Below are 11,645 nucleotides of genomic sequence, written 5' to 3'. Positions count from 1 at the left end.
ATCCCAAAGCTTCCCACTTAAACCTCAGTGATTTCTGCTAAAATTAAATGTAAAATGACAGCCGTAAAAAGGATATAGAAAAGTTGCAAGTAAAGGCATTAAACTCCACAGCTTCACTTATTGCCCTTATTTAAAAATAATACCAGGGACATTAACCCGAAGGGACTGCGCTTGGGAAAGGGCTCTGAGAGAGAGAAGGAAATAATGCAGAAGGGGTTTTTTTAGAAAAGGAAATCATTGACAGCTAAAGTATTTTTTTAAAGGAAATCAACACTGAAAGTACTAATTTTTTAAAAAAGAAATCAGACCTGGTTCTCCCAGATTAGAGTCCACGCTCCTAACCACTATACCAAAATGGCCTTTCTTCAGACAGCTGGATTTTTCTCAGGCCTGGGGATCACTAGCGGGTTGTCATTAGCTGAGTGTAATGCTCTTTGGGGGACATACTGAGAGAGGTGGTCCTGTAGATATGCTGGTCTGAGACCATTAGAGCTTTAAAAGTCAGTACTAAAACCTTAAACCTGATCTGGCACTCAACTGGAAGCTAATGCAGATGGCAGAGCACTGGTTGAATATGTGCCCTCAATGGCATACCCATGAGGAACCACACAGCTGCATTCTGGACCAGCTACAATTTCTGAATCAGCCTTCTCCTGACTGAAGGCTTGGGAGAGGGAGACATTTTTTTAAAAAGCTGGAGAGGAAGATGAAAATAAATCCTGTCAGCTTTCAAATTCTTGCAAATCAGGGGAGTGTTGTTATTTAGCCTTGTTTGGTGGTCGTGTGTGGGGCTCTCTTTGCTCTCCCCCAGCTCAGTTTTAATGCCTTTTTCCTCAGAAGACTGCTCTCTCACGTTCACTGAGGCTTTTCTCTCAATTAAGTGTGCACAGGATAAATGATTGACTTGCCACTCCTCTTATGCATTCTTCCTTGCGCATGTCCCTTTTCTGCTGTTGTTTTTAGCTGTGGATGAGGCTCAGATCCTTCCTCATATGTACAGATGCAGCTTCCTTATACTGATCCTTGGTTCATCAAGGCTCGTACTGTCTACTCAGACTGACAATGGCTCTCCAGGGTCTTGGACAGAGGTCTCACATCACCTACTCAGGGCCAGCCCTAGACTGTCTGGCACCCTAGGCGAGGCTGACTTCTGGCCCCCCCCCCTGCACTAATAACATCACCAAGTCATATGGGGGGCACCCAATTTGGGACCCCCAGAAGGCTAGCGCCCTAGGCAATCACCTAGTTTGCCTAGTGGCAGGGCCGGCTCCGCACCTACTACCTGATTCTTTTTACTGGGCATTCCAGGGATTGAACCTGTAATCTTCTGCATGCTGAGCAGATGCTCTGCTACTGAGGCACAGCCCCCTAACTTCTCTTAATATGAAGCAATACTATAGGTCAATATGTGTGCAGGAGGAAGAGGGCAGCTGTTGCCCACAGATGACTGCCAAGACGGTGGGCATCCTCCCTATGTTCTGATTTCTAATTCCATAGCTAGAGTGCCATTTTAAAAATCTCTTGAATGTTTATAATAAACTGAGATTCATGTACACACCTTTACCGCAGCTGTTGGATTGTTCTACCCACAAGACCGGAAAAACCTTTCTACCCTATTAAATGCCTTTTCTGTTTCCATAAATGCTAAAACATTTGGTTGCTGGTTGGCATTTCCTGTGCCTTTAAAACATCTTTTCTGATATTCTTTAGTACACATCCTTCCATAAAGGCAGCCTGAACCAAGGAAATGTATTTCTACAACAGTATTCAATCTCTCAGCTATTGTAGTCGCTACAGAAAGTCTAATGCAGAAGTCACAGTGGCAAAACTTTGGGCCATTCTTATGGATTTTTGTCTCTTTGAGAGAGTTTCCATCATTGAAAACTGGTTTCTATTTATGCATTTAAACCAGAGGTAGGTGCATTCTGGCCCTGGTTAGTTGTGTTAAAGCCATGAAGTCTGGGCTAACTTAGCAGGCTTGTCCAAGGAATACCTCTTTATCCCATCTTAAACTGCTGTTTGACCTGTATGGCTCAAGCTAGCCTGATCTTTGGAGGATAAGAAGGGTCAGTCCTGATTAGCATTTATGGTTTTATCTGTTTTAGCTGTTTTAAATGTTTATTCTCTTATATGTTTAAATATTGCTTAATTTTATGCTGGATCTATTGTTGGAAGCCGCCCTGAGCCACCCGTGGGAAGGGCGGGATATAAATTCTAAATAAATAAATAAATAAAATGGGAGACCACTAAGGAAGTCCAGGGTTGCAGGCAATGGCAAACCACCTCTGAACATATTTTGCCTTGAAAACCCTACCGGGTTGCTTTAAGTCAGCTGTGATTTGATAGCACTTTCCACTACCAAACTGCTATCTACCGTGTTTGGTGCTCTTCAAAATTCTCACAAAGGCATCAGATAGCAGTATGCCCCAATTTGGTACAGGTGTAGAAAAACCACATGGAACATGGTTCAGATTCTTGAGAATGTTAGTATTTATGTAAAACAACAAGCTTACTTCTAGCTTTTCTGTGTGCAGAGACACCTTTGAAAGTATGTGCGTGCACTACCAGCTGACATATTAGAAGGCTGATTTCTATGTGGTTGGGTGAAGAGTTTGTGTGTGTGCTTCAGTGCCCTACAAAATTCCTAGCCCTCCCCTTTATTAGAAGCAGGATAAACCACCTCTAATAATAAAAGGATGTGTTTGGCCCTCCATCTCTTCTTCTGTCTGGCATCAGAAAATAAAGCCAGGAGCCTCAAAACTGGCTGCTAGTATAAAACAAATGACAATTAAGCATTGTTCTAATGATTTGTGCCTCTGGATAGAATTTTATTTGTGCTATCTTTGTGGAAATTATTTAGCACAGATGGCAGACAGGTCTTGTGGGTTATGCACTTTAGTAGAGTACTGTTTTCTGTGCTGCATTTTGCCAACTCTATCTGCCCATCAGTGGCTCCACCCTTCCAGCTGTGGGATGTTGGAAAATAATGTTCAGTTTGGTCATCCTTGTCTGAACCATTTCCAGCTCTACAATATCCTAGGTGTAGCGACTAGGCTTCCCAATCCCCAGGTCCCAGAGGGGGATCCCCCGGTTTTACAGGCTTCCCCCCTCCCCCAGCCAGCTGGCCAGCGGGGGAAGCCCCACCCCCACAGCCATCATGCACCTCCATGAACAATTCCCATAGGGAATGATAGGGAATTGATCTGCGGGTATCAAGGGCTCTGGGGGGGGCTGTTTTTTTAGATAGAGGCACCAAATTTTCAGTATAGCATCTGGTGCCTCTTCCCAAAATACCCCCCAAGTTTCAAAAAGATTGGACCAGGGGGTCCAATTCTATGAGCCCCAAAAGAAGGTGCCCCTATCCTTCATTATTTTTTATGGAAGGAAGGCATTTAAAAAGATGTGCAGTCCCTTTAAATGTGATGGCCAGAACTCCCTTGAAGTTCAATTATGCTTGTCACACCCTTGCTCTTGGCTCCGCCCCAATGTCTCCTGGCTCCACCCCCAAAGTCCCCAGGTATTTCTTGAATTGGACTTGGCAACCTTAGTAGCGACTGGATACCATACCTGCAAGATAGCTGCTATTTTGTCCATGGGTGGGATAAGTGGGTCTCTCTCTGCCCTGAAGTTCTCACAGCATCACAGTTTTTGTGACTTTTTATGGTACAGAAACTTTCCAAGAGAAGAAGAAGACTGCAGATTTATACTCTGCCCTTCTCTCTGAATCAGAGCAGCTTACAATCTACTATATCTTCTCCCCCCACAACAGACACCCTGTGAGGTGGGTGGGGCTGGGAGGGCTCTCGCAGCAACTGCCCATTCAAGGACAACTCCTGCAATAGGTATGGCTGGCCCAAGGCCATTCCAGCAGCTACAAATGGAGGAGTGGGGAATTAAACTACGTCTTCTTGGGTAGACTCTAGGGGGATCATGTGTTCCCTCAGGATTGTGCAACCCAGAAAACTTTCAGGAATGAAGATTCTGCAAAGAGCGAGTAGGTTCCAAAATTAGAAACAGAGTATAACTCCCTTTCCATTTCTGTGGTTTGTTAGAACAAAGATTTTGGTTTTAATGTTAGTAAACTTTTGCTTTTTAAAAACTAGGTATTATACAACTCAGTTTTTCATTTGAGTCTACCACTCTGCAAAATATTATATGTTAACCTCATAGTTTCCCATGTACTAAAGACAGCAGCGAGCTTACTTAGGAATTTCTTCCTCCCAAGAACAGCTGCAACAATAACAGAACAGAGTGCTTAGGAGCATGAACAGAGTATATTTTTCCTCTCCACCCAGCGGGCACTGCCTGGGTTCAACATATATGGATCATCACGTACAAGGTGTGAAGGCAACAGTTGTCTCATCATTACTTGCAGCTGGTAGTCAACAGGAACTGTGCCTCTGTACATAGAAGGTCCATTCAGCTGTCATGCTGAAGATCCTTGAACAGGCTGACACATTTGCCTAATTCAGGGGTCCCCAACTCTTTTTTTTTTTTTGAGCCTATGGGTATCTTTGGAGCTCTGGCACTCTGTGGTGAACACAACAAAATGGCTGCCACAAGACAACTACTGCAGGAGGCGGAGCTAGGGTTGTCAGTTCTGTGTTGGAAAATACCTGGAAACTTTCTGAGTGGATCTGGAATAGGGCAGGGTTTGAGGAGGGGAGGGGCCTCATAATGGGACAATGCCACAGAGTCCACCCTTCAAAGCAGCCATTTTCTTCAGGGGAGCTGATCTCTGCCAGTTGAAGATCAGTTGTAAAAGTAGGGCTTTTTTTGACTGGGAACGCACAGGAACACAGTTCCGGCTGGCTTGGTGTCAGGGTGTGTGGCCTAATATGTAAATGAATTCCTGTTGGACTTTTTCTACATAAAAGCCCTATGTGAAACAATGGTGACATCAGGAGGTATGGCCTAATATGCAAATGAGTTCCTGGTGGGCTTTTTCTACCAAAAAAGCCCTGTGTAAAAGCAAGAGATCTCCAGGCCTCACCTGGATGCTGGCAACCCTAGGTGGAGCCAGCCACAAAATGGCAGCTACAGCTCACTATTCTGTCTATCTCCAAGGCTCCACACTTCTGTTTGTCCTCAGCTTCTCTTGAAAGGGCCAGGAAACCCTTGAAAGAGCCGGGGAAGGGCCAAGACAAACAGAAGTGTGGAGCCATGCTTGATCCTTGGAGACAGACAGAGCAGTGCCAAATTGAAATTGTATCCCTTGGTGAGCTGCCTGAAGAAGGATTCACTCTGAAAGTGGACAGAAGCAGCAGTCCAGTTGCAGCCACACCAGTTTGGGAACTGCAATCACACCTGCATTGGACTTCATGAAGTCCTACAAACAAAGAAAAAACATTGTATATTGTAAAATGAACTGTAAAATAATTCCAAATTACCGTAATATGTGAAAAATATTGTGGTTTAAAACTTTGTTTTCAATATATGTATTAGTTAAAGCTGTCATGGAGTGTTCTGTTATATACCTTACTCATACCCATGAGCTCTCTGGTTTCACATAGCTGTGACTTGATGGCAGAAAAAAATCGTAATTAAAATCAAACAATCATACTATCTACTCAAAGGCATTAAGGGTGGGATGCGAGTGGATGGGCCAGTTTTAATACTTCTAAGCACGGCTTTTCTGGTAGAACAAGCCCAGCAGGAACTCATTTGCATATTAGGCCACACCCCTTGATGTCACCATTGTTTCAGATAGGACTTTTTTGTGGAAAAAGTCCAGCAGGAATTCATTTACATATTAGGCCACACCCTGACACTAAGCCAGCCGAAACTGCGTTCCTGTGCGTTCCTGCTCAAAAAAAAAAAAAAAAAAAAAAAAAAAGCACTGCTTCTAAGATAGTGTATGTCCAGACCTGGATAGCCCAGGCTAGCTCAATCTCATCAGATCTCAGAAGCTAAGCAGGGTCAACCCTGGTTACTGTTTGGATGGGAAAGCACCAAGGAATGGTATGGTTGCTACACAAAGCCAGACAATAACAAACCACAAGTCAGCTGTGACTCGATGGCAACCACAATAACAAATGTTCAGGCCACTTCTGGATGGAGGTATGAATAGTCACCTCAGCCGCAGCACCGTGGTGAAGAAATGGATAGGAGCAGCACCCTCTGTTGTGTCTTCAGAATTTCCAGTATTCTGACTGATCAATCATCACCTTGGCAGTAGTAAAATTCTTCTTCTTTTTTTTTTTTGCCAGTTCAAGGTTGTGAGGGGTTAGTGTCAGGTGTGTGAGGCTGCTTTATGACTCAAGGCAGTACCACCAGTCCCACATTAATTCATGCTCAGTAAACATTCCCCCTCCCCACAAAAAAGAAACTTCCTGCAGCTGCTATCAGTGACCCTGGCCAATTTTGACTGTGAGAAAGAAAAATTGTGTCAGCAGTGTATAATAATGTTAACAGTTTCCTTTTTCCTTATGATACAATGAAAGAATTTGTCTTCATTCAGTTTCAAAGCAATACAAGAAAAAGATTTAATGATTAATATACCTTTCTTCACACAGTCCTTCAAAAGTGTATGTTAAAGTACCAGTGATGAAAGATCTAACCTTCAGGCATCTGTCAGAATTAAATCCCTTTTAGTACCGGGAACAATACTGGTTGTCTCTCAGGAATTTCCCTCAAAACCATGTACTATCTCATTCATAACTATCATTAAAACGTCTTCAAAATGTTTAGAATGCTTTTTGGTCAGCCCATCTCAGCCTAGTCCCTTTTGATGTGTTTTTTTTAAAATTGCCTGGGATATTTCTTGAACTGTGGTTGTTTGGTTTAAAAATGTTCTGCATTCTGGCATAAACTTTGTAACTGGGATATCTTTTAGATATTCTCTTATTCCTTCCGAGACAGACTTCTTTTTGTATAGTCCTGAAAGAGCATTAATAAATTGTTCTTGTATTTCTTTTTCTGCATATGTGATTTAATCTCCTTTCTTAATACATTATTACTCTTTTTTTTTCTTTCTTTCTCCTTCCTAAGATAATATGCCAAATATCTGCCAGGTTTGTTCATATGTTCAAGGTGCCTTTGTTTTATGAATTTTAATTTTTTTTTTCTGTACATCTTCTATTTCTAGCATATCTAATTGGTTTTCTAAACTAATTTCTGCTAGCATATCTTCATTGGGATTTTTTTTTTTAAATGCTTTTGCTCCAGTCTCTGGATTTTCAGGTAATGTCTTGGTTTGTTCGGTTTGTTCTCTTTTCTTCTTAGTAGCCACTGCTAATAATCGTGAAAGCTTTGTTTGCTTCCTAAACCGTATCTGAGGACATTCCTTCTGTGTTATTTATTTTGAAAAATTCTTCCAGATATTTTTATACAGGTTACAGAGATCAGTTCACCTGGAGAAAATGGCCACTTTAGAAGGTGGAGTCTGCAGGAGTGTCAAATTCATTTGTTATGAGGGCTGGATCTGACAGATAAGACCTTGTTGGACCGGGCCATCTTGGGCCAGGCCATGTGTGTACCTATTTAAGATTAGGTAGCAGAGATACAAACGTTAAAAAGGACACAGAGAAACACAATTAAATATATATTTTTTAAAACATAAAACGTGCTTAAAACGTTAGCACTCGTTGGTCTTAAAGGTACTTTCTTTGTATTTCTCCCATGGGATCCAGGGAACTGGGTAAAGGAAGCTCTGGCTCTTTCCTTCCTTCCCCAGGGGATCAGAAGGCAGAGGAACCTCAGCCAATAGAAGGAAGAGAGGCTTGGCTCACTCTGCCTCCCCCCTTCCTCCCCAAGGGAGGAGCCTCAGCCAATGGAGAAAATAGAGGTTTTGCTCCGTAGTTCCTGTGTGATTGAGCAAACCTTGCAAAGCAAGCTGTTATGCAGAAGGAAGCAAGAGAGAGGGAGAAGGAAGCAGATGACAGCCAGTTGCTTGGGGACCCGATAGGAGCCCTCCGGGGGTCTGATTTGGCCCCTGGGCTGCGTGTTTGACACTCCTGCTCTATGGCATTATATCCCAATGAAGTCCCTCTGCTTCCCAAATCCCATCCTCCCCCCCCCCCACTCTAACCCCAAACCCCTGCTCCATATGTTTATCCAATCCCCTCTTGAAGCCGTCTATGCCCGTAGCTGCCACCACCTTCTGGGGCAGTGAATTTCATGTGTTAATCACCTTTTGGGTGAAGAAGTACTTCCTTTTATCCATTCTAACCCAACTACTCAGCAAATTAATTGAGTGCCCATGAGTTCTTTTATTGAGCGAAAGGGAGAAAATTTCCACGAAAGGAATCTGCAATTGCAAGGAAATGAGGTAAATCTTATAAAGGCCAAATCTGTCATCTCTATGTTTATTTCAAAGTAAACTCTATTTCTTGCTAAATGACTATAAGACTTTGAAAAGTTGGTATCACTGGATCAAGTTAATCAATTTTGTGGAATACATTTTAAAAGTTTTAATTGGATTTTGAATACATATGCAATAAAGTAGAAAAGTTGGTTTTATACCCTGCTCTTCACTACTCAAAGGATTCTTAGAGCAGCTTACAATCAACTTCCCTTCCTCTCCCCACAACAGGCACCCTGTGAAGTAGGTGGGGCTGAGAGAGCTCTGAGAGAACTGTGACTGGCCCAAGGTCACCCAGCTGGCTACATGTGGAGGAGTGTGGAATCAAACCCGGTTCTCTGGATTAGAGTCTACCACTGCTCTTCACCACTACAGCAAGCTGGCTCTAGTCATTATATTGCAGTGTCTGTTCCTGTCAAATCACAAGCCAAATAACCTAAAAGGGAGGAGGTCTGGATGGATATGGATCTTTGGGCTAGTAAAAGCCAGAAATTGGGACTGGTTGCCAGACTGTTTCTGTGTAGAAGTTAGCAGCAACATTTCTATGCTTGAACTCCATGAATGTTGGACCACTAGATTTTTAAATTTAGCTATACAGGTCAACAGCAGCTGTGCTATAGCTTCCATCTGGGACATATTCTGAAGGGAAAGGGCTATAGGGACATCTTGAAAGACTGACATTCTGGAACCTTCCACAAGAAAAACATTTTTACTGGTTTGTGCAAACTGAATAGATTCAGTTTAAGCTGGTTTGTCTTTGTGTAGAGTTTATGAAGCCGGAAGGTTGTGTCCCACTTACACTGTGTTCCCCCCAACTCTCTTCATTTGATGTTTCAGATCTAATCAAAAGTAGAGATTTGGGCGGGATAGACATGTCAAGGAGACAAAGACCATTTCCTCATGCTCAGGTACAGATAGGCTTCCCAACCCTCCCACCCTGGCGGGGGACCCCAGGATTTCCACCATCTTCCCCCGCTCCCCCAAAAAACGGAAGCGGGGGGAGGGGGTGGAAACGGCGCCGGGGAGCATGGCCAGCCACCGCATCCTGGAGCCGGCGAGGCCGCTGCACCGCTGCTGCCCCCTCCCCTCTCACCGCAGCTGCTCCTCCGAGATGAGCCCAGGCTGAGCCCATCTCAGAGGAGCAGCCAAGAGGCGGCAGCAGCGCAGGGGAGGGCGAGGCAGGCCAGGAGCATGGCGAGCCACGAATCTGGGCCCTTCTAGGACCCGGACTCGCGGCTCGCCACGCCCCCCGCCCGCCTCCACCCCCCCTCTGCTTCTACCCCAGAGCCCGAGCGGGCGAGGCGGCAGCGGCACGGCGGCCTCTTCTCTGCTCGCCGTGGCTGCTCCTCCGAGATGGGCTCAGGCTGAGCCCATCTCGGAGGAGCAGCCACAGCGAGCGGAGAAGAGGCCGCCGCGCCGCTGCCGGCTCTTCTCCGCTCACCGTGGCTGCTCCTCCGAGATGGGCTCAGCCTGGGCCCATCTCGGAGGAGCAGCCACGGTGAGCAGAGAAGAGGCATCAGCTGCGCAGCGGCGTCGCACGCTCCGAGACGGGCGGCTCGCCGTTTCCCCCCCTCCCCCCTAGCCCCACCCCAGTGTTTCCTGGCTCCACCCCCAAAGTCCCCAGTTTTTTGGGGGGTTGGACTTGGGAACCCTAGGTACAGAGGGTATTAGTTTTATGGCCCACTGCCCCTCAGAGCCACCCTGGGTTCCAGTTTGTATATACAGCTTTCTTCAGCTCCATTGTTGATGTCACTGAAGGGATTCATTTGTTTTTTAAAACCAATGCCCTGTGTCATCATGCCAACTGCTCATGGTAGAGTTATCAGGCAAGCATAGTTATTCCCTGACCCCAGGGGGCATCCCCTCCCATAGTTCAATTGGCCAGAGGGGGGAATGGCACAAGAATGGGGGGCATCAATCTTTGTGAGCCTGGAAGTGACATCAGTGTTATAATATAGTGGGTTCTAGAGTCGCACGTAATGATAACAAGCACTTTATTAGGAATCACATAGTAAAGGCTACAATTCAAGAATGGGGATGGGGCCTGCAGGTCCAACTTATATACATCTCTAGGTTCCCGCGCTAGCACATCATTGGGTCATTCAAACTGGTGGGGGCTTGTGATTGGTCTAGGGCTGCAGGGATTTGGATCCTGCAGCCCTTTGTTCCCATATCCCCAAGCTCAGTCTGCCTGGTTCAAATGAGCCGGCAGGAATATCCAAGTCTTCCCTTGAGTCCACCTACATAACAAGCGTGAAGCTGGGGATGTTCTGGCATTTGTGTATGGCAACTGGCAGGGGGACAAGGGCTGCCAGCTCTGGGTTAGGTTATACCTATTGATTTGGGGGAGCGGAGCCCACAGAGAGCGGGGTTTGAGGATGGGATGGGCCTCAGCAAAATACAGTGCATAAAATTCACCTTCCGAATCAGCCATTTTCTCCAGGTGAGCTGATCCCTGTTGTCTGGAGATCAGTTGTAATGCCAGGAGATTTCTAGAAGTTCGCCACACTAGAGGGCCCTTGTTGACAATGCACTGATGATGCCCGGGACACTCCGGCATTTGAGGAAACTTCTATGGTTTAACCATAGAGTTAGAGTTTTGCTCAAAGGCCAGGGCATCCCCAGAATCCCTCAGCAACACACTGACATAACTTCTGGGTTCATACCTTCAGGTGGGACCTGGAGATCTCATTGAATTTACAGTTGAACTTCAGACAACAAAGATCAGTTTCCCTGGAGAAAATGGCTGTTTGAAGAATGGACTCTATGGTCCCTTCCCTCCAGGCTCCACCCTCAGATCTCCTGGAATTTCCTAACTCAGAGCTGGCAACTCTGGCTGTATGTATCAACTATCACCTTTTTCTACATAGCAACAGACCTTGTAAGCAGTGTGATGGATCCTTGCCAGGCAAAGATAGGTCTGTCTTTCACTCCCCCTGCCCCAATGTCAATTAATTACCTGTCAACCACTAAGAACAAGGAAATGAGCACCCTGTATTTGACCCAGGAAAAGTGCAGCAAATATTTCCTTTTGGCCCAAATCATCCCTCCGGTTCTCTCCTCCCAGAATAGCCCCAGAAAGTACCTGCCCGCATTTCTGAGAGTATAAAAAATTCAGCCGCTCCGTAGGCACCACAGCCTGGAGCACAGGGCGGCAGGTGAGCTTTTGAAATTCTTACTCTTCCCCTTTTTGTCTATCAGCATACCCATGAAGCTGTCATGCTGAGTCTATCAAGGTCAGCATTGCCTGCTCTGACTGGCAGTAGGTCTCCAGGTCTCACACTGCTGACTACTGGATCCTGGGATCCTCAGGCCGGGGCCTGAGGCAAATCAGTGCAAATAA

The sequence above is a fragment of the Heteronotia binoei genome, chromosome 18, assembly GCF_032191835.1.
Source record: "Heteronotia binoei isolate CCM8104 ecotype False Entrance Well chromosome 18, APGP_CSIRO_Hbin_v1, whole genome shotgun sequence".
Lineage (NCBI taxonomy): Eukaryota > Metazoa > Chordata > Lepidosauria > Squamata > Gekkonidae > Heteronotia > Heteronotia binoei.
The sequence above is the reverse complement of the archived record's forward strand: the minus strand, read 5'-3'. Positions refer to the sequence as shown.